Below are 25,028 nucleotides of genomic sequence, written 5' to 3' on the forward strand. Positions count from 1 at the left end.
TCCCTGTCAGGCCATGTCCTTTTCTGCTCTTTTTTCCTGGTTATTCTTCTCTACTTTCTGATGCTAACACAGCTGCTCTCATATTCAAGGCAGATGTTAGTTTTATGTCTTCAGGGACTGGTCATAATTTATAGAGCATTCAAGCTTCTTCCTTGTGTCAGTCAGTATCAAGGGAAAAAAAGAGATACAATGACCAACAATATTGTTTGAAATGATGAATTAGACTGCATGTAAATGTGCTAGGGCAAAAGGGACAAAAAAACTTTAAGCAATGAAAAATTAGGATTTTGCATCTTTGAGTTTACAGAACACTGCTCTTTGCTAAAAAGAATCAGTACAAAAGCACTGGGAATCTCTGACTTTCAAACAAGTGTATGTCTCCACAAATCTTCTTGTTACAAATATTTTTTGTCTGTTATGCATTGAAAGTAAGCTTGTGAAGCATCATTACAATACCTGGAATGTATTATGAAAAAAAAAATATCCTCACAGCCTAACCTATAACTAATACAAATATTGAATGTTTTAAAATCAAGTATATTAATCAAATAAGTACATATTAAATCTTACAAATGCATAAATAAAATGTGTTAGCTGGAGATTTGTCTGTCCAAGGACTGCAGTCCCCAGCATCAGATGAGCACTGTTTCCTTATTAACTTGTTGTGATTTTTTTTTTTTTTTTCCTAACCATGAAAAGGAGCACATCCAGGGACTAGATGAGTGACTAACCTGACAAGTGCAAGGAAGAAATTCTGGAAATGCCCTAAGCTGCTATTCAGAGATTTTCAACCTATCTATGTAGCACAATACCTCATATAAAATTTACATTAAAGAGGAATTGAAGTGATTACCTGGCTTTAACCTCCAGCTTTAGAAGATGGCTTGTATTTTCTGTTACATTGGCTTGATGCATTTGCACAGCACATGGTACTACCTATTTGTGACTTCCCATCTAACACCTCAGGCTGCTTAATTGAAATATTGAAGTTTGAGGGGTAGCATATCCTCAAAAACAGATAATCAGTTCTACCAGGGCTATAGCAACAAGGTCATCTATGCATCCAGTGTCCCTGTACAGTCAAAAGAGAGAAGTAGGCAGTTCTGAGGATGTAAAGCCAAGCGCCAAAATGCTCAAGGCTATCAAACAAACATGAGTCACAGGCTGTATCTGAATTCCTGTCTTGTTCTGACACTTAGGCACCTGAAACAAGCCTGAAAAATAAATGCCTGTCTGTTCAGTACCCTGAGTGGTCTTTGTGGTAGACACATATGGCAGTGTTTATACTAGTAGACTAAAAAGAGCTGTAAGAGGTGATCAGTCTATAGTTAAATGGTTGCCATTGTAGTTTCAGACAATGTAAATAGGACTTTTCCAACCAAAATGTAGATATGATTTCAAGCATAGCACGGGCCAAGAATTATTGCAAATAGGCCATCTGGATGTGGTTTTATTTTGGAATGTGAGAAACCAGCATGATTCATCTCAGCCTGAACTACGTGTCTCAAAAATGTCGGATGAATACCATCCTTCAAGGACATATTTATCTCTGCTGACTATAGGGAAAGATGTGGGTGACAGGTTCCAATGCAGAAAACTACATCATAAATATCTAAAGTTAGGTGATCTGAAGCACACGTCTAATGCTAAAATATGGAAAATGATTTGACAGCCCAAGCTAATTCAGTGGAACCACATGATGAATAATGACCAAGGATAAGATGTTTTTTATAACTCCTGTGTTAGATAAAAATGGACATGCAAATTTTATTCCTAAAACTGCATCAGTGACCAGAACATAATAATTTGGAGCCAAGTCAGAAAACCCAAAGGGAAAAATAAGGAGCATGTGGAGTGCTGCCATGTATTTAGTACATTCACAGTTTTGAGCACTGACGCAGATACCTGCAGGTGGAACAAATATTTCATGGCACCCAATTATATCTTTCAGCACAACAATTCTTTTACTTCAGCTCCATCCATCTTTCAAATAGAGATTAGTAGATTGGCAAGCTAACAGCCCAATGGATTTATTTCTGAGATAATATGGTTGTATAGTAAAGTAATGTTCATGAGTGAGAATGGGATCTTTGATATGATGGTGGTGGTAGGGTAGGGGGGTAAGATATTGAATTTTGGGGAACACAGAGTAGCATTAACTGGTAGGAAATAAACACCAACAACTTGGTAACTGGGGAAAGCAGTGACCAGAGACATGTTGAAGCAAGATTACAACACATAATGAGAGAATGGAGCATGTCATAAGTGAAAAAGGAGAAATGAAAGAAAAGAAAGGAAACCTGGATTGACAACATACCCACATCTTATAGATGGAAGAATGGGACCTTGACTTGTCTGGGAGAAATGAGAGGCACAATGTTGCTTCCAAGGTTGCAACAAGGAACAGGACAGAAATCCCAGAGAGGAAATATGGGAATTGCAAGAAGCTCCGAGGGTTGAAGTGGAGGAATGCAGGGAGCCCTGAGTGTGATGCAAAATTGATTTCCATTGGCTTGATGTCCTAGTATTGATCGGTATGTAACATGCAGATCTGCATAGTGCTTTTCAAGTTCAACGTACATCACCACTATTCATTTTTATAACAGTTCTGTGACAGAGTTAAGCCCACAAAATGATTCATGACTGCCACTTTTTCACAGACTGTGATCAGTGAAGCTATTGACAAAAATATAAAGTATCAGAATTTGGTTGATCTAAACTAACTAATCTGTAAACATTTTCCTGTAATATGGAGAAATACGGTTGTATGTCGTTAAACAAGGCTTCACTATGTGAGTGCTATTTAAAAACAGGCTACAAGAAAATTGTCTATGATGATTCCAAATACTGACCAGAAATGCCAGCCCAACACCATTAAACTTTTTTTGTTCCTTCTTGTATATAGTTTTACAAACTTATTTTCCCCAAACAGAAAATTTTGGATCTTATTAGTATAAATATAGGGGACAATCAGATTCCCTTTGTGTCATTAAAATGCAACCACTTTCTCATCAGAGACTCTGACAAATGTGTTTACTATGCACCTAAGCAATTAAAGAGAACTAGAGTAATTGGGTAGTAGAGCTTAAGGATTTATAGAGGAATCTGCACATAACTCTAGAAGAAAAGGGGAAATCCTTGTCACATGGCAATGACAAATCTCCCATTAACTTCACTGGGACTGGAGTTAGTCATAAACATTTGCTGAGAAAAGTTCTTGTTTAGTTACCTATGAATATTGTCACTTGAGGAGGATCACCTCTGATCAGGGCTCTGTATCACAGAAAGCACAGCTCATCTTGAATTGGACCAAATGTACAAAGATCCTGCAAGGGTCTCCATTTGGAAAAAGGATGGAATGGGGTATGAAACTTGTATGAAACTGGTCCTTCTGGAATCCTGCCATGGATGCCAGTGAGACCAAAATGTAATACAAACCACTTGGACCAAGCAATTCAGCTGGACCTACCAAATTTCCAAGATTTCTTTTCTATCAGATGAAAAATAAATGTAACAAATAAAGCTGGTATATATGAACTTCTTCCTTGAGTGATTTATTTATTTATTTATTTATTTTTGCTTAGTATTTCTGAAAATCTTCTTAATTTGCCCTTTATTCATGACTATTCATGACAGGAAATTTACCATTCTCTGTAGTACCACTCTCTGAGGGGACTGCAAGAACTTTCTACATCCAAGCAAAAATATTTACCATACATTCCTTCCAAATTGCTGCTATTATTCCGTAAAAAAGAGTGTATTTTAAAGATTCGCTTATTTTGTCGAGAGCTCTTTTGGGAATGAAATAACGTAAGCATTAATTCTCAGAAGCATTGATTATTGCCAGAGAACATACGGCTGTTCAATTTAAAATACCTTTCTATTTCAAAATACCCTTTACTTAAATAAATAAATAAATAAATAAATAACACATTTAATGCAACCTTTAAATTGTCAGAACTGAAGAAAATTATTAAGAAAATCATTTGTTTTTTGTTTGGTTGTTTGTTTCAGCATCAGTTCTTTGTAGCCTTAAATTCACCAAAAATGTCAAAGTTTCAGCCTTGGTTTAACCTAAAACATTTTTATTTTTTTTCCACTTTTAAGAGTTCATCATTATCTGCTTGGCTGTACACCCTTGGTGCCAGCTCTTGCTGCTTTGTCATTGTATTGTGAACTTTTCTGCTCTGCTCAACCCACTGAGATGGAGGAGGTCTCATCCGGATTTTCCTATGGGGTGCAGGAAGAAACAGCAGCTTGGTAACAAGTTCCCTTTTAAACATGTTGCCATAGTAACAGGCAGACAATCTCCCTCTTTCCATAACCTTCAGACTGTGAGTTTTTCAAATGAGGGTGCTGTCTCTTTTTCTGCCTGACTGAGCTCTATTTTGGGTCTGTGAGAAACATTGCAGATATTCATTGCTTTTTCCTGCAACCTTTAGCACCCAAATGATGGGTCAGACTGTGAACCCTGCTCCTGGAATGAGGTGGTGGTGGTGTAAGTACCATGCACCCATACCAAATCTGAGACATCATGATGCTGGCTGGTTATTTATAAAGGGAAAATGAGTTTGTAGAAATGTGTAAAAGTGAAATGGAATGGCATAAGACAGTTGTTGTGAAAGGTGAAAAGGAACTCGGTAGTGAAAGTCTGAACTCTATAAAGAGTATTTGCTGGTGTTTATCCTACTACAGTCACAGTAGCACAAAGCCCCTTATGAAGACAAACTGAATCAGTGGCTGGCACTGTGAGGCAAAGCTGTGGTCATCTACATCCACGCTGGAAGTACCTCCACCACCTTGACTTTGCCCATATCAACTGTCCTGTTCTAGAAAGAGTTTAAGCAGTCCATAACAAACATGTGGAGGCAGAGCATGATTTTTTTTTTTTTTTTTCTGGAGGATTGACAAGCACATCACTTAAACTGCCCATCAAGGGAATACCTTTAAAAGGCTGCACGTTTTATCGTGTTAAAAGGAGACAAAGAAGGGAAGACACTTAGTGGAGCAGGCAGGCACAGTGAGGCATTCAGATGAGTCAGTCTCTCATCTTCACTGGAGCTGTTCCCCTGTCTACAGAAACATAAGTACTTTTGTCTACAGAAAAGTAAGTGCTGAGGATCAGCTGTATATCCAGGTGATCCAGGTCATCAGAGCATGAGGAAGAGAAAAACGTCCCTCATTTGCTAACATCCCACAATCCAAGTGTGAAATATAACTCAAGCTGTTTTATCACCTTCTCCTCATGTCCTCTTTCTCTCTTTTCCTTGAAAAGGTCTTTCATTCCTTCTAGTGCAGATACTGGAGTTAGTATTCCAGATGTGGTCTAACAATTGGACTAAGCTTCTGTTTGGAAAAAATATTTCCTCTGCTACTGAACTTAGGAACCTCCTCATCTGGCCAATCCTGTCTGAATGCATATCTCATTTAGACCAAAAATATTTTGCTTCTTGGCAAAGTAACAAATATGTAAACTCTTTTGTATTTGGTAGTAGAAACAGATGAATAATTCATAGTAAATAAGCCATTTGATTAATCTTACACCCTTACAAATATCTTTTTGTGTTTGTGAATTGACCTTGGGCCTAATGGGATTTTTGCAGAGTTATCTGATATTGTGAGGTGTTTAATTTCTACAAATAACTTCTGGTCTGTAGATTGTTTGCAATTATTTGTTGCCAACAGCATAAAATTAAAATGCACAATATTTAGTATGTTTGTATATGATGCTCAGGCCATATGATATAGTTCCATTCTGTGAATGAAAGCAATTCACAGAAATCTGCACTCAAGCATAAGTTCAAAATTTGTTCTCTGACAAACACTCCCCATTACTTCATTAACATTTTCTGAGGTCTTGATCATCACATCCATAATTTTCTACACTACAGCTTCTGGATAGAGGAAAAACAAGGATCTGATGTTAAATTATTTAGAAGTATGCTGGAGTCTTTTTTGTTGTTGTTGCAATATCTGTTCAGCTAGTCTCAATGAGCAAACAAGAGACAGTTGTTGGGGTGTCTCATATTTAAACCTGCCCATAAATTTAAAAGACTTCCACACCTCTATACCAAACTCTCTGTCTACATAATTTTATTATATGGCAGAAGGATAGTGCTGTGGTTAGAACTTGGGAAAGTTGCAGCCAGGATTTCCAGTTCAGATATGATTTTTTTTCTGTGGTCTGGGATAAAGCCATGGGAAGTGATGACAACAGCTACAGACAGGCTTGCCCTTGCCTCACCAGGCTAAAGTTAAACTTTGTGGGTATCTCTTGTAGACTCCCCACCTCTGTTCTCCATAGCACCAGTGTAAAAGTAGTCTCAGTACCTCCAAGGGCTGTCAGAGTGGAGATACATTCAGCCCACTGATATATATGTCCACTTAAGTATTAAGTATAATGTATAAAAAAATAAGTATAAAGTAAATTTAAGATGAAGTGCCTGTTACTATATCTGCTAACTACTGGGATGTTTCTGTAACAGTTTATTCTGTGTGGCCAAGCCTTTTGTCTGAGTGAAGTCCCATACCCTCCAGCCCAAGTTTACACCTGTTTAACTATCCTTGGATACTCTGAGGGAAGGCGAACTGAGGCATGGATCTGACACAGAGGACAGTTGAGTGTTTGTTTGTCCTTGGGAAATTTTCTTGTCATACTTGTTATAAGAAACTAAAATGTATAAAATTTCCACAGTGTTCAGACCGACTGTGCTGAGCAAGGCTGGGTAATTAGGTAGAAAGACAGACAAACTGGAAAGTCAGGCCTTTATTTATTTTTTTGATTTCAAGAACGGCTATATCCTTTTTTCCTTTCAACACATAAGGTCATAATGGCATGATCATGCAATCAAAAGTGATTGAATAACCATGAGTTACTGGCTGACACTTGAACCATACCAATTAATCAAAAGCATGACTGCAACAACCGTGAAATAAAAATATATTTTTATAACCCATCCCTAAACTCCCTTACAGTTTACTTTGCAACTAGGGCAGGTTAAGAACACTATTAGTAAATGCAACCCATTTTATATGTTTTAACCTTCTACCTAACATCAACTCAATATCCTTTCATTTCTTGTAGTCAGAACAAATTTACTGAAGCAAAAAGCCTTTAATGCAAATTTTCTTTCTTTGCATAACACTGGAAGCTAAATGTTTAACTCTCGTAAAATAAATGCTTTTCTTGCCTATAAAAAGGAGTCAAAATATGTTTTCAATAATCTATTTTCCCTCTGTACTGCGTGCCTGTAGTACCAATTAAAATCTATATTTACAGAAAAATTCACCCTATCTTCCATGTTCCCATGTTGGTGGGTTTTATTCTCTTTAAGTAGCATTTAAACATGGCACATTTTCCATATGTCTCTTGCCAAGATTGCACTATTTGTTTTTGACACCCAAAGCAAATTGTTGCTTTTCCCTACACATGCCTAAAATGAATAAGATTGTGAGAAGTTTCCAGTTTGTACAGAAAAGTGTAGTACCACATGTGACATTGTTCAGATTTTATCTACTACTGGATAGAAGAAAGTTTGGAACTGGAAGAAATCGTTTCCTTGCTGAGTGAGTAGCTTGAGATCATGTTATGCCAGAGCTCTTCATCCTGCTATCATGCCCTGGTACCTTTATTAAGTTGCTTATTCCAGATGTTTCTAGTGAAAAGATCAGGATTTTTTGGTGTGAGAGTGAACCTTGTAACCACGAAAATACTTATCACCCTAATCTCTGTTAAAGAAATGGCAATGGAAAAGCTGTGCAATATTGTTCTTGAGAAAAGACTATGAATGCTTGGGTAAGCTCTTTTAAAAGAATCCATTGCATTTCTGCCTGTATTAACTAATGAGCTCTTTTAGAGGATCAATAATGTAACAGTTGAGATCAGTCCCTTCCCTTGATACCTTTTCCCAATTAAGGCAGTGGATCATTGTATTAATAATATTATTTAGTGATTATTCAGCATTTTCACTCTGGTGAAATACTATGCAAACATTAATTAATTCCCACCAAAGCCCAGAAACCTCAGTAGGAAATATTAAGCCTATTTTACAAATAAGGGCCTGGAGCCAGAGATCTTTCAATACCAGAGAGATTGTAGCTTGAAGATCCTTGGGACACTGAGCAGGTATAAGAATCCAACATAATGAATGGCCCTGCAGTTAGTTAGAACTACCATAAAGAATATCATCTCTACTCTGCCTTGACTTGGGGCAATTACTGTACTTCTCAAGGAAAGCTCTTTTTTTTTTTTTTTTTTTTTTTTTTTTTTTTTTCTCTAGCAGTCTTTCAGACTGAGGCAGTTCATTCAAAAAAAATATTAAATAGTCACTTGGATAGAAAATGAGAGACCTATTCCATAGCCCAGTGATTAGAGCATCCACACAGATTCTTAGAGTATCCACACAGATTCATGTTACTCTCCAGTGAATGCTTATCTTTATACATGTTGGTATTCTGGGCATTAATGATGGTTCAGATCACAGATTTGAAGTCAAACTCTCAGGTAACAACATAAAGAGACACACAAACAACTACATCTCAGCTGTCTACAGTAGCATAAATTATATATAATAGCATAAAACATAGCTGCTTTTATCTATACTGAACTCAGCTGACTAACCCTAAACTTTCGGAAAGTCTTGACAATTTCCATATTCCATACTATGCTCCTTTTTAACAGAGGTTCTTTATAAAGGGACATCATATGCTTTTACATTACTGATGGGATCCAGTCCACCTATTTTGGACATCTACAGTTTTGCAGTTAAGTAGGGAAGACAGTATTTTCCTTCCAGAAATACTAAAGGTATTCACTTCTCTCCATTCATTATCTAGTGAACTTTGGCACTTACTAACAGAGGACATCAAAAGGGACCCAACACTTAGGAGCAAGGATAGCTCTTTCTTCCATTTTGGTGCCTTTTTTTCTGTCCTCTGGCCAGAAACTTCAGGACAGCTGAAGTTTTCTAAAGCAGTTTAGTTTCTTTGTAGAGTGGTTCTTTGTAGAAAGACTTTGTTCTTGTTTTTCTTTACTTTCCTGTTCCTCATTTGTGTTGATTCTTCCCCCCTCTGCTTTGTAATCAGGGTGCTGGATAATCGATCACTTTAGCATATATCTTTGTGTTAATCTTTGATTAACTATTTCATATGAGGCTCCTTAATCCTGTACACACTTAACATTTAATATTCTTGACTTTTATTTGCTCTTGCTTCAGAAATCCTTTATTTCTTTCTCAAATGGGAAGAACAGTTTTGACATACTTCTAGGGCATGAATCATTTTACCCTATGTTAAGCTTCTAAAGTAGGTCAAATCTGTTATGTCCTAGAAAAGTCTATCACTCTTCATTGACTCTAAGGGAAGTCCAGATATCTACAGTTTAGATCTACCTCTGAACTATGCCTCTAACAACTGTTCCAGCTGTTAGAGGCAATGAATTCTGTATCTGAACTTCTGCATATATGCTGTGAAACGGGACAGCAGGGAAAAATTAAACAAACAAAAACAAACAAACAAAACAAATGTCTAATAAGACTGAGAGACTTTCTCTTGTGACTTTCTGTGAATCCTCCATTGGATTCATTTGTGACATTGCTGGGGAGCCTCACATTTAATTATATCTTCCTTCTTTCACAATTATAATTTAGGCAGAAGCTGAGAAACTAGTAACCTTTACCAAACTGAATGATCTCCAGTCTCTTCCTTAACACATCCTTTGGTCCAATATTTGGAACTTAACCTTTTTTTTAATCTTACTTTTTGATATCAACTGGATATCAAAAAAGGCCAAAATAGATACTTTTACACCAAAGGTTTACAGAAATCCCTGAAGTGAGTGTAACTGAGTCATGGCAACACTAACTGTTTCAGAAAATCCTGTTCGAAGAATTTATTTAAATATACTGACATCCCTTGTCTGAATTCATGCTCCTTGTTCAAACTGTTCTTTTTTTCCCCTTAATATAGCAAGTATGATTTACCTTCCTATCAATATGCAACATCAAAGTCAAGGTGAGAGTTTACAACATTGTTTTCATACACAAAGATATAATAATAACACAGAATAAACTGTTGCAATGTATTAACATGAACATATGCATAAGAGGAGAAAAATTACTATGTTCTAAAATGTAAGCGTGCTCACTTTGAATAAGGGGAGCTTTAACTAGCAATCATACAGAAAACACTTTCTGTAGTTCCTTTCCAAAAATAACTACATAAAGCAATTGCATGTAAAACAATTTTTGATGGATTTTGCATAAAACAGTGACAATCCAAATATGAAATTCTGGGAACAGAAACTCAATTTTGCACAACATAAAAGGTATTAAACTGGCTGCACAGAAGCCAACGGGGTATTTTACTAATAGCTTTAAGATACAGATGTATCAAGATTTCACTTAGGAGCTCTACGAGTTTCTACTTTTTTGATGCTTCTGTTATTTTTTAAATTTAAATGGTAACATTAAAAAACTCTTTCTGTAATTATTGTGCTGTCTGGAGGGTAGAGAGAGAAAAGACAAAAGAAGGAAAGCTGACAATTTCCTTGAACACCTTCTTTTGAATTTGCTGCCTGGACATTACCCAGAGCTGACGTCTTTCCACTTTTGATTCTCTAACCTTATGTAGCAGGTGAGAAACTCCTGGAAGGATGGGGCTGAGAGGCTTTTGACCACTCTCATTAACACCGCCTGGTGCCATGCTCGCTGTGGGCTCTGTGGCTGGAGAAAGGCTGTGCCACAGAGCAGCCTCCTGCCTCCTTACCCCCACGGCTGCACCCAGCCTTGGGGTACAAGCAGTACAAGTGACCTGAGAGACGAGATCTGTACCTAGCTCCTCCTCTGGCGTCCCTGGAAAACTGAAGCCCGACTTGAGCAGATCGCCACCCTCTTCTTCTGAAAAGACAGAAACAAAGTAGCTATTTAATAATTCTGATATTTCTGTTTATCCAGACATAAACTTGCCGCTGGTTTTGACATCCCAATGATACCTCTTACCATTCAGTATCTCTGATACTGTGATGCTGTTGCGGTGCTATTAGCTGCAGTATGTAATCTTTTTTTCCACTTATTCTAGTGGTGATTGAACTTTAAAATTTTCCCAGATATTTTTCCCATTATTAATTGTTCTTTTCAGCTTTGCTTAGTCATGTTAAGTTCTGTTCCCTTTTACCCTTTTTTAACTTTTTTTTTATTTTATTTATAAAATGTATTTATTTCAGGAAGAGTCATTGTAAGTCCTCCAGTTGTACCTTTAGTACTTCCCAGCTCTGATGACAATAATGCCACTCTTGATTCTCAAGCCTCTTTCTCTAATTTTTATTCACTGCCTTTTTGATTCTGCATTTTTTTTTCTCCTATCAGTAACATTTACTTTTGTGCCACAGGCAAATTCTGTAATTTTGGAAGAGTGACTCAAGACCAGACAATATGTCTGTGCTGTATGAATGCAGTGAGGTGCACAGAAACCCACTAAATGGACTGAGTGCAGCTCTTAGCTACCCTGCCTATACAGCTTTCAGAATTGCAGCCTGTTACCTCTGCCTTTCACTCCCATCATGCTAGCATACAAATTAATTTGGATCTAAATCTATTTCTAACATGGAGCTATAACTGAGTCAGTAACACTTAGGTTACAAGAATGGCTTGAGAATATATAGATTAGGATGCAAAATATCAGAAATATGTTTCATATATGTACACAAAAACACATTTTTATTTATCATTTTTAATGCTTTTGCTTCAGTATTCATATTTACCAGTGTTTTAGTGAAATGGAAGTAGTTTCATATAGCCTTCTGCTATACTCTTTCTTTCTGTCTGTGCTACAAGCACAAACACCTCAGAGCAGTGAAAGAATGGAGTACTCCATAGTCCACCACTACATGTTCAACCAGCAATTCCTCAAAGAAAGGCAGAATCATGTATTACAGAACACAGTTCTGTCGTGCGCGACTGAGGACTGATGATTTCTAAATAACTCACAGGCAGATATCCCTGCAAATTTGAACCGACTCAAACATTTCTAAAGAATATCTCAATCTCTGTATCAGATATACTGTTTTTTGTTTTGTTTTTCTTTTTTTTTTCTTTTTTCTTTTTTTTTTTTTTGGTTGGTTGGTTGGGTTTGGCTTACAGGACACACCATTTTGCCTGGTTTATTGCTCCATTTGACAAATATATGCATTTTATATATTTCTTGGTCTTGGTTGCTCTTTTTATTTATATTATGATTTTTTGGCAATTATGTCATTGAAAGCAAAATGACTGAATATACTCATGTAGATACTCAAAATATTGTTCCTGGTTTAGACAGTTCCTGAGGTTAAGAATACACAATAGATACCAATGTGAAATATAGCATAGATAATGCATAGAAAACAAGCCCTTAGGATGTTAAGAAAGTTGGGGAAAAGCTAATCTGTCAAACAAACATCTTACTTATAAGCTCACTTGTTAAATAAACTCACTTTGCTAGAATACAGCCTACTAGAGATCTCGTTAAGTGATGGATAAAAAGTCATACACAATTTAAAAAATGACTGGCATATGAATTCAAATTAAATTTCATTTTGAGAGGTAATGGACAACTCTAATTAAATAAAAGCACAAATTAGGCAGTTTCCATGGAGACTTTGCTCATGTGATTTGGCTATATTGTATAACTCATATGTGTATCCTCTAATTTGGCTGCACAGGAGTAACGAATCAAATGAAAGTTATAACAAAAAAATATTCAAAATGATCCTTTATATTCAAGTAAGTAACTTGATCTTACTTATAACTTCACAATAAAGCAGGTTTACATTGAAACAATAGTTTTGTATTTTTGAAAAAGAATATATTGATTCATTCCAAAATTATATAATGTATTCAGAAACACTTACAGAATGATCTAAGAAAATAAAATGCATAACATTATTTCTCCTGTGCCAGAGGTCAGCATTATTCTCACAAACACTGTTCAAAACTACACTAAAATTCTAGAGATGGTCTAAGCTAGAGTAGATATTTATGGGCTTGATATGTTTGAGAAAGAGACGCAACTTCATTTTCAAAATGAAAGATAAAGGCCACGCAACTGGATCCATAACTCAGATTCTGACTTTGCCGTAAGACTCCTGTGTAAATTTGGACAATTCAGTTATTACTTCTGCCTCAGTTGTCCTGTTGAATTAAGCTTATAATTGGTTTCTTTTTGATAGCTATCCTGTATGAAAACATTTGTTAGCGTCAGTGAGTCTGTTGTCTAAAAAGCCTATAGAGAACATTAAAAAGTTAGAACTTCCATTCTGCAAAAAATCAGTATTCTATTTTGTAGAGGGTCAATCATAAATGTTTCAAAGGAACTTAGAATTCCCCTGTGATATACTGAGATTTATGAATCTGCATGACGGATATGAGTAGCTCTTAGTGATTAGTTTACTTCCTAAACATGAGGAGTTCTTATTTCTTTATACTTTATGACTATACCTATTCACATCACTAATTCATTGTTTAGACTGTCTTTTCAAAAGGCTACTGTCAGTGCCTTCAGCCCCTGAAGAGATTCAGTTTTTGTATTCTGCACTTATGAAGCATAAATTAATCTCAGTGGCTCTTGCAGCACATAAAGACAATCTTTGTGTGAGGTTGAACTGTACTTCAAAGTCATATTATTCCTTCAATAACAGACATACATAGACTTTGTTTGTTCAGCTTACTTATTTTTTTTTTTTTTCCTAAGAATTACCATTTTTATTATGGACCATAGAAACGAAAAGCCTATCTTTCACTCATGAACACTGCAGTAACCTTAATATCTCATGGCAATGAAGCAAGGCAGATCATCACAGGATTCCCATGCATGCTAAAATTCAAGTGTCATAAAATACATGTATTCATTTTATGTCAATCACCTCCTCTGCCTCATAGATATTTCGTATTTCAGCTTGCCCATCGGTCAAGATGGTTCTACTGGTAGAAAGTTTTACACCACTGGATATGCGTAAAAATGGCAGTATTAGCTTGGAGTGTTTTGACTGGCAATGAATTGCAAAGAAAGATGAGATTACTAAAATAGGATGATTTACAATTTAAGGTTTAAAACAAAGTGAAGAACACATAGCCACTAGACAAGGACCACAATTACTAGCTAAAATCTTTTCTACACATACAAATGGCTGCATCACAGACTGGTCTAAATAGAAAGCAAAAACTTGTGTCTGAAATGGAAAATGAAAAATAGTGAGAAATTTCTTCAGTCTCAACAAGGCTCAAAATAATGACTAAAATGATAGGATTAAAAAATATAGAGATATCTGCTTCTGTGAAAGCTGGATGTATAGTAAAACAATGCTGTGATCTGCCTAAAGAAGAGAGCACACGCTGTCGTTTACATTTAATATCTCTTTTTCTTTCTGAAAAACTTGATGGATTTGTCATGCATTCCAGTGCAACACTGCACAGATGACACTTGAGACTGCGATAGGAAGCTTTCACAGCTGCAGTTCTCCAGACTTAAGCTTCAAAATATCAGGAGACATTTCTGAGCTGGAACCAGCCTGACAGATCCAGACTGCTTATTCAACCCTAAGGCTACTACAAATGCAGTGGGAAATGAAATGGGTCAGTGCTTGCAATCAGCTTTTGTCCTCAGAAAAGGCTGGATGTCTGTTAGGAAAGTGCCTCTGTTCCAGCTCTTCCTCGCCCTGCTGAAGAGACACTGCCTCAGAAACGTTCATTGACACGGGCCAAAGGAGCAAGGGAGTACACCATAGAGGGGATGACTGTGTGCCATTGCTCAGGCGGTTCAGGGTGTTTCTGATGAGTGACCAAGCACGAAGGTTGCCTTAGGTTCTTCTATCTGCTTTTCTGTGTCTAGAGATTAGGTTGCAGTACAATGTAAGTCCAAAATAAAACTGCTGAAGGGCACAGCATTACATCCCTGTAAGACCTGGGTAAAGGAGATGCAGCTAATCTCTTGGGGCCAAGTTTTCATTGTGCCTGAACTGCACTTGGTACTGGACTGTGAGTCAGTAGGATATTACTTTGTGTTTGTTGTCAGGGAAGTGAAATTTCTGTATGAGCTAACAGAGGTATTGTTTCTTCTATCCTGTTCTCTTCTGTGTGTGGTCTAAGTGAGCATTTTGACAGGCCCTGCACAGAAGCCATCTGCCATTGCTTCTTTTCCTTGGCTTGATAATAACCTTATCCATCCATCAAATTTTATCATCTCAGTTTTAACCTTTCGATCTGTTCTCTGAACCTGACATATCAGTTTAAATTTGCTTTTTTCACCTTCCAACTCTTGTACCAAGATATGTCTCTCTGTTGGCCCTCATTTCTTATGCATTCATTCTGCCCTTAAAAACAGGCATGCTGTTTTCATCTCCAGAACATACTTCTTCCATAACCCATCCATCCACAAAATAGGCCGCAGTGTCAAGAGACTTGCTGTTCACGTACTTTAGAAGGCCCACATCAGCAAGACTTATAATCAATTAACTGCCTTCTCCATCACAATATCAGACTAAGACAGAACTACAACTGCTATTGAATTCCTCAGTTTATTGAATTTTAATTTATTTGTTATTGGCCTTCTTTGGACCTCCCACTGATCTTTTTCTCTGTGTGCTTTTTTTTTTTTTTTTTTTTTTTTTCTCTTCATCCTGTAAGCTCCCTATCATAGCTGTTTTTTTTTTTTTTTTTTTTTTTTTTTTTTTTTTTATAATTTCTTTTTTATATAGCACCTGGCACATTAACTCTGACAATGGATGAAAGAAAATATCTGGATTAAACAGCAGGTGCAACTTCATTTGATCACATAATAACCAAGCATAAAATGTGTCCAGAGTATGAATAGAGGACTCTCACCATATCACTCCATGATCAGAGAAAATCAAATCACATCCTCCAGACTAGAGATATCTAGATACCTAGAAAAGAAACCTCCTGTATCTCAAAGTCCAGTAGTGTGCTATCCAATTAAAGCATTTCTTGTCTCTGTCCTTTGACCCCAACCAAAGATATCCCCAATCTGCTAAAGGGTATGTATCACTGAGAACTGTAATTATTCTCATCCTGATCTAAGTGAAATGACCAAATATCTGCATGCCTGCATATTGTTATACCTATTGTTATACTAATTGGCTCAGCTTGGACCTTCCCCAAGTAGCCAAACATTTGGCAAACATTTGTGGCAAACATTTTCTAGCCCAGACTCCAAGGGTTCACATCCAATCAATTCTACATGTATATAGTAAATTAGGCATGGGGAGGGCCCACTCTTTGGCCATGAAGCTAGTGGGCACGGTCATGCCATATCACAGAATCACAGAATTTCTAGGTTGGAAGAGACCTCAAGATCATCGAGTCCAACCTCTGACCTACAAGTCCTCCACTAGAGGACAATATTGTTAGGACAATATCTTCTATAAGAGTCTGGCTCCTTATAAACTGTGTTGGGAATGGTCCCTTGCCCATGTTTACTTGCCGGTCAGGCCTGGGAATTATTTGAGAGATTGCAAATTAGTTGGCCAAGGACAAAACTAAGGCATGGCCTCCTCTCTAAAAGACATTGTAAATAATCAAATTCGTATTTGTTGGGACTTTGCCCTGGCTACATTTAATTGACTACTACAGATGTAGTCCAGATGGCAGTACTGTCAAATAGTAGAATACTCTTGTCATTATTTTTGATAGCATGCTGACAAGGAGCAAATACACAGCAGGGCTAGGTAAATTCTGATTAAAGTAAAAATTAAAGATGATATTAGGCAGTTCAAGATTATTGTGATTTCCTTTGCAAGATGCTTGTGTGAAAACATTAACAGTAAGAGGAAGTCTGTTTAAGTAAGTTGCTTTCATTTTTCTCATCACAGACTCTTTTTATGGTTATTTCTATTTTTTCTTATACACACATAAAAGTATCCCTGATAGATCCAGCAGAGATCCATTTATCCCAGAAGCTGGTTCCAGTGCTGGTCCAAAGTGGATGCCAGAGAAAACAGCATAAGAACAGGACAAATATGTAGATTGCCTAGAAAACCTTTCCAACTGCCTGAAATCAGCACTTAAGGGACTTCCTGAGATGTAAGTTTAATCTAGATCATCGTTTTTAATAGCCACCAATGGATCTATCCTCTATGGATTCATCTAATCTTCTCTGAGCCCATTTATACTGATAGCCTCTACCGCATCCTGTGCCAATGCACCTCACAATTTAATTATGCGTTATTTGAAAAAGAATTTCCTTTTTGTTTGTTTATCAGGATGCTCGATAACTTAATTAAGTGCCCCTAGTTGTTCAGTGATGGAAAATAATGGATCACTGATTCCTATTCACTTTGTCTATATCATTTATAATTGTGTAGACATCTGTCATATCCCTGCCTCAGCTATCTCTTTTCCAAACTGAGGAATGTATCTGTTTAGTATTTTATCATTGTGAAGCCATTCTAAATCTTTCATCATCCTTCTCACTCTTCTCTGTTCATTTTTGTTGTTCTGCTATGTCATTTTTAGATGCAGCAGCCAGAAATGCAATTGGCTTTACAGTATGTATTTTTCCAGTTGTGAGATGTAGTTCTTTGCTTTTTTTATTATTTTTTTATTATTTTATTTATTTTTTCTTAATATTTTCATCTGCCCATTTCATAACTCAGAGAATTCATTATTCATATTAAGTTGTGCCCAAGAGAGACAATTTGTTTGGCTTTCCAAACACAAACACATTTCTCTTATATATTACTCTAATAAATATTGAAGAATCCTGGCATTTTACTTAGCTTGGGTTACTAACAAGACTGCTCAAACCCAACAATCAGTCCTCCCCCGCCGCCTCCAGAAGAGCAGGACTGAGGAATTCCTGGTCTCTTGCTTTCATCGAATCTGTCCTCTTTTATGTAACACAGTGCCAGAGAGCAGGACTGTGAAACCAGGACTCGGCTGTCAGAGAAAGTAGCCAGGCACACAGCCTATTAAATCAAGGAGAGGAAGCTGGCAATGTCCCTGAGGTCCTATCTCTAAAAAAGCGTAAAATGAAGTATATTGCAGGGAATCACAGAAGCTGCCAGGGGTCATCTTGGTCTTGGCAGCACCAACTCCCACCCTCTGGCTTTTGGCAGCTGAAAATTATCCACAAAACCCATGTTACCTTAGCAATATTGTGGTGATCACCCTGAAAGGCTTTGGTTCACCATAGCAGATTTTTCTGAGCTTGCCAGCATCCTTTAACTCCTTGGAAGGAGCTTTCTGAGCTGCCTTATCCCTTTTATCCTGGAGATCTGCAAGTTCCTCTCCCTCTTCCCTGCACATTTCCAAATAAATGCAAAAAGGTGTAGGATGATGCTGCAGAGCATTAGGTTCATTTTTCAGTCATGCTGGAATTTAAATGATTAATTCATTTAAATAACTGTATCTCTCCTTATCAAAATTTACAAATGTCTTCAAGCGAAGAGAGAGAGACAGGGATAACACATTGTGTTCAGACACAGCTCTGTATGATCATGCACTTCAAACAGCCTAGGAAATTCCTAAAGCCCTTTCTTCCCTGATTTTGCACAGCTGAAAGGCTGTATTCCTGAATGAGCCATTTACCTTTTACTGCTTTTCAGGATCTGTGAGAGAAATCCCAAATCTTATACATTATAAAGGGAGAACATTAAAGAATATATTATCTAATTATTGTGACTAAAACCCCTTATTCCCAAGCCAAAGATTTCTAGATATCTCAGGAAAAAAAAAAATATTAAAAAAAAAAATCTATCTATCTATCTATCTATCTATATAACTAGCTCTTCCTGCCTGCAGTTCTTGAGAATCCACCTTTTTTTACATGCATTTATCTACCACCTACTGTGACAGCGCTTGGAAAGACTTGCAGCAACCTCCACAGTGGACACTTGAGGAGGTCCAAAAAGTCTTTCTTGGACCTTCACAGGGAGTAAATAGAAAATGGAGCTCAGGACCACAGTTTGCATGATTTTGTATAGCTCTTAAGGCTTCACTGTGGTGTCAGACAGGCAAGGGGCTTACTGAGTTTATTAAAAGGCCTGAAGAAATTGAAACATACTTAAAAGAGACCAAAGGGAGGATTAATACCAGAACAAAGTGTAGGGCATAGTTCAATGGTTAGAGAGAAATGTAAAAGTCACATAACTTGGCTTACACCCCTCCTAGAAGTATGCAAAAAAAACATCCCTGGATTTTCCTGGTTTACGATAAAAAAATACAGGATATTTTTAGTAGTGGACAGATGTAGGTACTCAACGAACTTTCTGTCATCTGCATATGCATAGAAAATACAACAGGCATTTAGAAAGAAAACACTGTAGATGAAATGGTTAGTCTTTTAAATATATTTAAAATGCTTTCTGATGAAAAGCATTTCTTTAAGAGTCTCCTTAAAAATGACTGAGATCTCTAATGCAAAACTATGTTCGTCAGAGCATGTCTTCTATGACCTTTCCACTTTCAGGTTAAACCTAGAGAAACAATATGCTCATACCATGTTTATTTGACTACTTGATAAAAAACACAGTCAGATATACAACTATTATTACTAGCTGATCTTGGTATATGTTTTTACAGGTTTGTTTTACGGTAGGGCAAAATGTCTGAGCACTGTCCCTGTTTTTCAAATGTTTAATAAATAAGATCTTTCAACATTAGAGAACCAATGCATTCATTACACTGACCTGGGATATATGATAAGTCAGAGTGGTCACTGGTTTACCAACGTGGGTGACATTTAGCATGAAAAACCTTTGACCTTGCTGGGACATGAAGGCACAGTCAGCACTTCCACTTGAGACTGAAATTAGCTGTCAGTAGCTGCAGCTGTGAAAACCCTCACCAAGGCCTTTTGACATTAGATGATGAAGCTCTATATTACCAGAGACAGAATGAGTATGGGTTTTCCTCTATGTGAAAGGTTAAAAGGAGAGCAGAGGGAGGGCTCAAATATATTTATTCCTATATTCATTCCTACACAAACCAATTTTAGTGAGGACTTCTGTGAACACGTAAGTGTTGGGGTGATATGATTGACAGCTCATGGTTTTTTATTTAGTAAATATGATTACATAAACTGTAATGTGCAGCTTCTTTTGGCAACTTAAGCAGATACAGAATGCCAGTATCTTTTGAAAGAGTTGTTTTTTCCTCTTAAAAATAGCAATAACTAAAACAAGGTTACTTCCTAGAAAGCACCACTGGTCTGGAGCAACTGTAGCAGGCAAAGACTGACAGATAGGGATTTGTTGTCCTATGTTTTCATTGTCCCGTGGATATTACTAAAGTTATGCTCAGCAGCTCAGACTTACTATCTTCTCCTAGTGTTTGGTCTTCATTTCTACCCCTTCACCCCCCAGTACTCTTGTAACACTAGTCTTGCTCTCTCATCTGCTTCCTTTCATCTTTCCCCTTTTAACCAGTTCCATTTTTCCATCTCCCATATCCCTGTTTTTTTTTTTTTTTCCTTTTAACACTTCCCCACCATTATTTTTCTTTCTTTTCTATTTTTCCTGACCTCTCTTATTTACCTTCCAACTTCAGCTGCAATAATGTTGAAGTGCAAGTAATATGTCACTTGTTGAAGCTCACCTGAATATCTTGTTCATGCATGCATGCATGCATGCTCCCACTGTTTGCTCTACTCTAGTTATTTGTATCTCAAGGTCTTTAACATAGAACTGCAAATAGAAACAGCAGAGAAAATGTTTCCCCTTCCCACAGCAATTTTCAAATGAAAAAAAATCCCAACTTAGAATCAACTTAAAATTAATAAATTTTTAAAGTTAACATCTCAGATGAAAAACAATTCCTGTATTTTTGAAATAATTTCATACAGTTTTGACATTTTTCATGAGGTACAGGATATCAGAAGCAACACACATTCAAGCTGGAAAAAAATTGAACTTTTAAAAATATCGTAAGAGGGAGTTTCAACAATTGAAAATCTTTTTTTTTTCTTTCTTTTTTTTTTTTTTTTTTTTCTTTTTTTCTTTTTTCTCCTCATTTTCAGTTGTAGAAGGGATTTGTTTGGACCTGACCCATAAACCAGGTTCAGGAAGGTTGCACTTTACAAAGAAAAGGCTTCTGCCAGGTTCCTCATGGTGAGTTTTTTCACTAATGCACTTGTTTAGCACTCTGCACAGTGGGTGCAAGCCTCCTCAGGTCCTTGCTGGTTGCCCTAGAAACTGTGTACTATATAGGAAGAATTTCTGTGATCACTTAGCATACACAGACATGCTAACATTTTGTGCTCGCAGCCCAGAAGGCCAACTGCATCCTGGGCTGCACCAACAGAGGAGTGGCTCGCAGGTCAAGGGAGGGGATTGTGCCCCTCTGCTCTGCCCTCATGAGGTCCCACTTGGAGTGCTGAGTCCACGTCTGGGGCCCCCAGCACAAAAAGGATGTGGGGCTGTTAGAGCGGGTCTAGAGGAGTGTCATGAAGATGGTCAGAGGGCTGGAGCACTTATTCTGTGAAAAAAGGCTGAGAGAGCCAGGGATGTTCAGCCTGAAGAAGAGAAGACTCCAGGGGCGACCTTGTTGCAGCTTTTCATGTCTGCATTTGTATTTGCAGCTGTTATACTCATGGGGGGAAACCAAAATTTCTTCCACATTTATGTGCTGCTAGTCCTACTTCAGTTCACAGAATCACAGAATTTTCTAGGTTGGAAGAGGCCTCAAGGTCATCGAGTCCAACCTCTGACCTATGTTATGCATGCATAATAGGTTCCGGACCTTGCTAACTGTAAGAATTTCTGATGAAGACCTGATGAAGGCCATGTAAGACCCTCTACCCATGCAGAGCCAAAGTCCCTGACATTATGTACATTCCTCTGCTCTTCTGCTCCCTGTATCTGTAATAGGCCAAAGGTACTTTTGACAGATGTCGGTGTGGCCCTTTACTGCCCTGGTAACAATGCATGGTCGGAAATATGTCCAGCTTGTTCTTTGGAGAAGCTTACACAGCTGACAAACTCAAGAAAATAATTTTGCAGTGATATAGGATTAAATACTTGATCAAATTCTGACTGTTTAATGTGTTTTGGTATATAAGGTCATATTTTGTGTACCTACCCATCTGCCTGTAAGTCAAATTCATTAAGCTGTATCATGGCAGTAAAAGTAGCTGGAATTAGCTCGTATTTCCTAGTAGTACAACGGTGTAAACAAGTTCAGTTACAAAGGCCTGGGAGACACAAAATCCCTTGCTCAGCTCCAGCAACCCTATGGTGTGGCAGGGCCCTCACTTCAATCTGGTAATCATAAGCACAAAATATACAGGAAAATACTACATCATCAAATTTATAGTTACATTTTGAACAGTATTGTTACCTTAATACAGTATCATTGAATTGCAATCTTGATTTAAATCTGTTTAGGACACCCATTTTTTGCTGGGATGTTCCATATAGTAGCAATACACGGGCAGTATTTGAGCCAGGGCTGTGTTTAAGGGATGCCTTCTCCAGGGAAGAGGAACGGCTTGTCCTAGAGTCTTAAAGCTCACATTACAAAAGGAAAACAAATGATTGCTGTTGGGCCCATTTTACTTCTTCATGTCTTTGTTTATTCAAAGCCATAAATAGGGCCACCAGAAAGGTTAGGGAGCTGCAAATGGAAAACTGAGAGTTTCATTTCTGGTGCATTGCTCAAATCAAGCCCAGACTGGTAGTGACAAAGTCATTGGCTGAAAATGAATTAGCAAACTCTGTCAATTCCCACAGGAGACATGTCCATCACTAAAAAACTTTTACCTACTCTTTGTTGTCTCAGAATGAAAGGGCAAGGGGAATAAAATAACCTGTCAGCTCCCCATGTTCTCGCCCCATCAGAGTCAAGTCACATCAGCAAGACGGTATTGGGAATCTTGCCTCCACATACCTATTATTCACCTATGTAATTGGATATGGTTCCTAGGCTGTCATTCTGGTATTTCTTAAGGACATTTGAGAGTGCTTCAGAAAGCAAAACTGTATTTGTTCTGCAGAAATCCATGAGTAAGACCTCCGCATTTTTAGCAAATTTGGTCTCCCAGTAATGGGATTTCAAATGGGTTTAAATTTGTATTTAATTTCTGCTCTTTCAGGACAATGGCAGTGATTAGTAGTAATGTTTGACTTCCAGTTCCAATTTTTTTATGCAGCTGTAGTGCCGTCTGAATTTGACTGCTGCTTTAATGATTACTAATGACTTTATTTTGAAACTAATATAACTTTTTGTATTAATTCTCTGGACTGTAAGCAAAAAACCAAATTGTGTTGAATTATGCAGTCTTTTCATACAAGACCTTCAGTTGGATAAACTTTATTTGGAGTCAGACCAAAGGAAAATGCCAAAGTCACTGAAAGCACACCATGTATTTAAACGTAACAAGAAGAACATGACTGTGTGAAAGAGGCAGCTAAAACTAAATACAGCACAATCACAGCATCCTGATAAAGAGAATATATCAATGACTTTGCAACCATCAGTTTCTATCACTGAAGCTGTTTCTTGTGTTAAACTTGAGTAGTGGATCCATTGTTCTTAAAGACAGAATAATCTCCCATAGGACAGCAGTTTGTATGATCAGAGCTATGCTCCGTGCTGTACACACAATTTCAGTTTATTTTTCAAAATATAGCATGCCTTATTGTATACATCCCATCTTCTTGGATTTCCCAAATAATTTTTAACATGACTTATTCCTTGAGGGAATAATTCCCTTTTTGCTATTCTTAGAAAACACTTTGAGACCTGATTTTTTTTTTTTTTTTTCCCCATGAATGCATCAATTTTTGATGAAGGTTTCCTGTCCAGTCAAAGAGAGAAGGAAATCTGCCTCAGAAGAACTTGCTAATTTTGATACTGGATCAAATTAAGAGAAGCAGCTGTTAGCTGTTAGTTTATCAGAGTCAGGTTTGGGGCTAGAAAGCAAGTCCCCCACATTTTGATCAAGTGCTTAAATATCTTTATGTTCTGCCTTTGATTTTTCCTTAGTTTCTTCTGTTGGAGATATTCAAATTGATTTAAATGAGTAAATATTCAGTAAGACATAGGGCGGTGGATACAGCATGCCAAAAATCAAGTAAAGCTAAGAAAATTTTAAAAATCAGAAGATGGTATTTGTGTTTCCCATACTGTCACCGTTGGCCATACCCCTCTTCTGCTTGTCATTAAAAACAGAACAAAATGAAACAAAACAAAAGAAATAAAAAATGATGAAAAGTTTCAGTGTGTACTGGGTGAGTCTGGCTGGGATGAAGCTAAATTTCTTCATGCCAGTCCACAGGGTGCTGTGGTTTGCATTTGTGGCTAATAGAGGGTTGATATCTCACCAGTGTTTTGCCTGTTGCTGTATGGTGCTTGCACTGTGCCAAGTCTTTCTCTTTTCCCCCTTATGGAACAGAGCCAGGACTGATGACCCAAACAGACTAAAGATATGTTCTACATCATACAACATCACATTTGGCAATAAAAGCTCAGGGGAAGGAGGAGGAAGGGGGTTCACCAGTACTTCTCTTCCCAAGCAACCGTTATGGGTGCTGAGGCCCTGCTTTCCAGAGTGGCTGGACACCTGCTTGCCAATGGGGCATAGTAAGTAAATTCCCCATCTTGCTTTGCTTGCTCATATAGCTTTTGCATTACCTATTGAACTGTCATTATGTCGATCCCCAAGTGTGCTCGCCTTCCTTCCTGGGAGTGAGCAAGCAACTGTGTGGGTGTTTGGCTGCTGACTGGGCTCAACCCACCACATGGTGTTGTTGCAATTCTGAAAACCTGCAATCAAGATAAGTCCTGAGATAGTGGAAAACTGCTTTCTGTTCAGACCAGTGCAAAGCAATTGTTCAGTCCCTCAGATAAGACCATTAGCTGTTTGAATATGCTTTGCTTATATTTTGCATTAGCACTATTTGCATTGCACAAATGCACAAATACGAGGATATTTTTTTTACAGTTCACTCTACAAAATGTAGGGAGAAGTGGTCTTTTCTCCAGAGATCTTTATCCAAAGTTTTCAGATTTATGGATAAATGGGGAACATATCTTGGTTGA

The sequence above is a fragment of the Aythya marila genome, assembly GCF_965140915.1.
Source record: "Aythya marila genome assembly, chromosome: 3".
Classification (NCBI taxonomy): Eukaryota; Metazoa; Chordata; class Aves; order Anseriformes; family Anatidae; genus Aythya; species Aythya marila.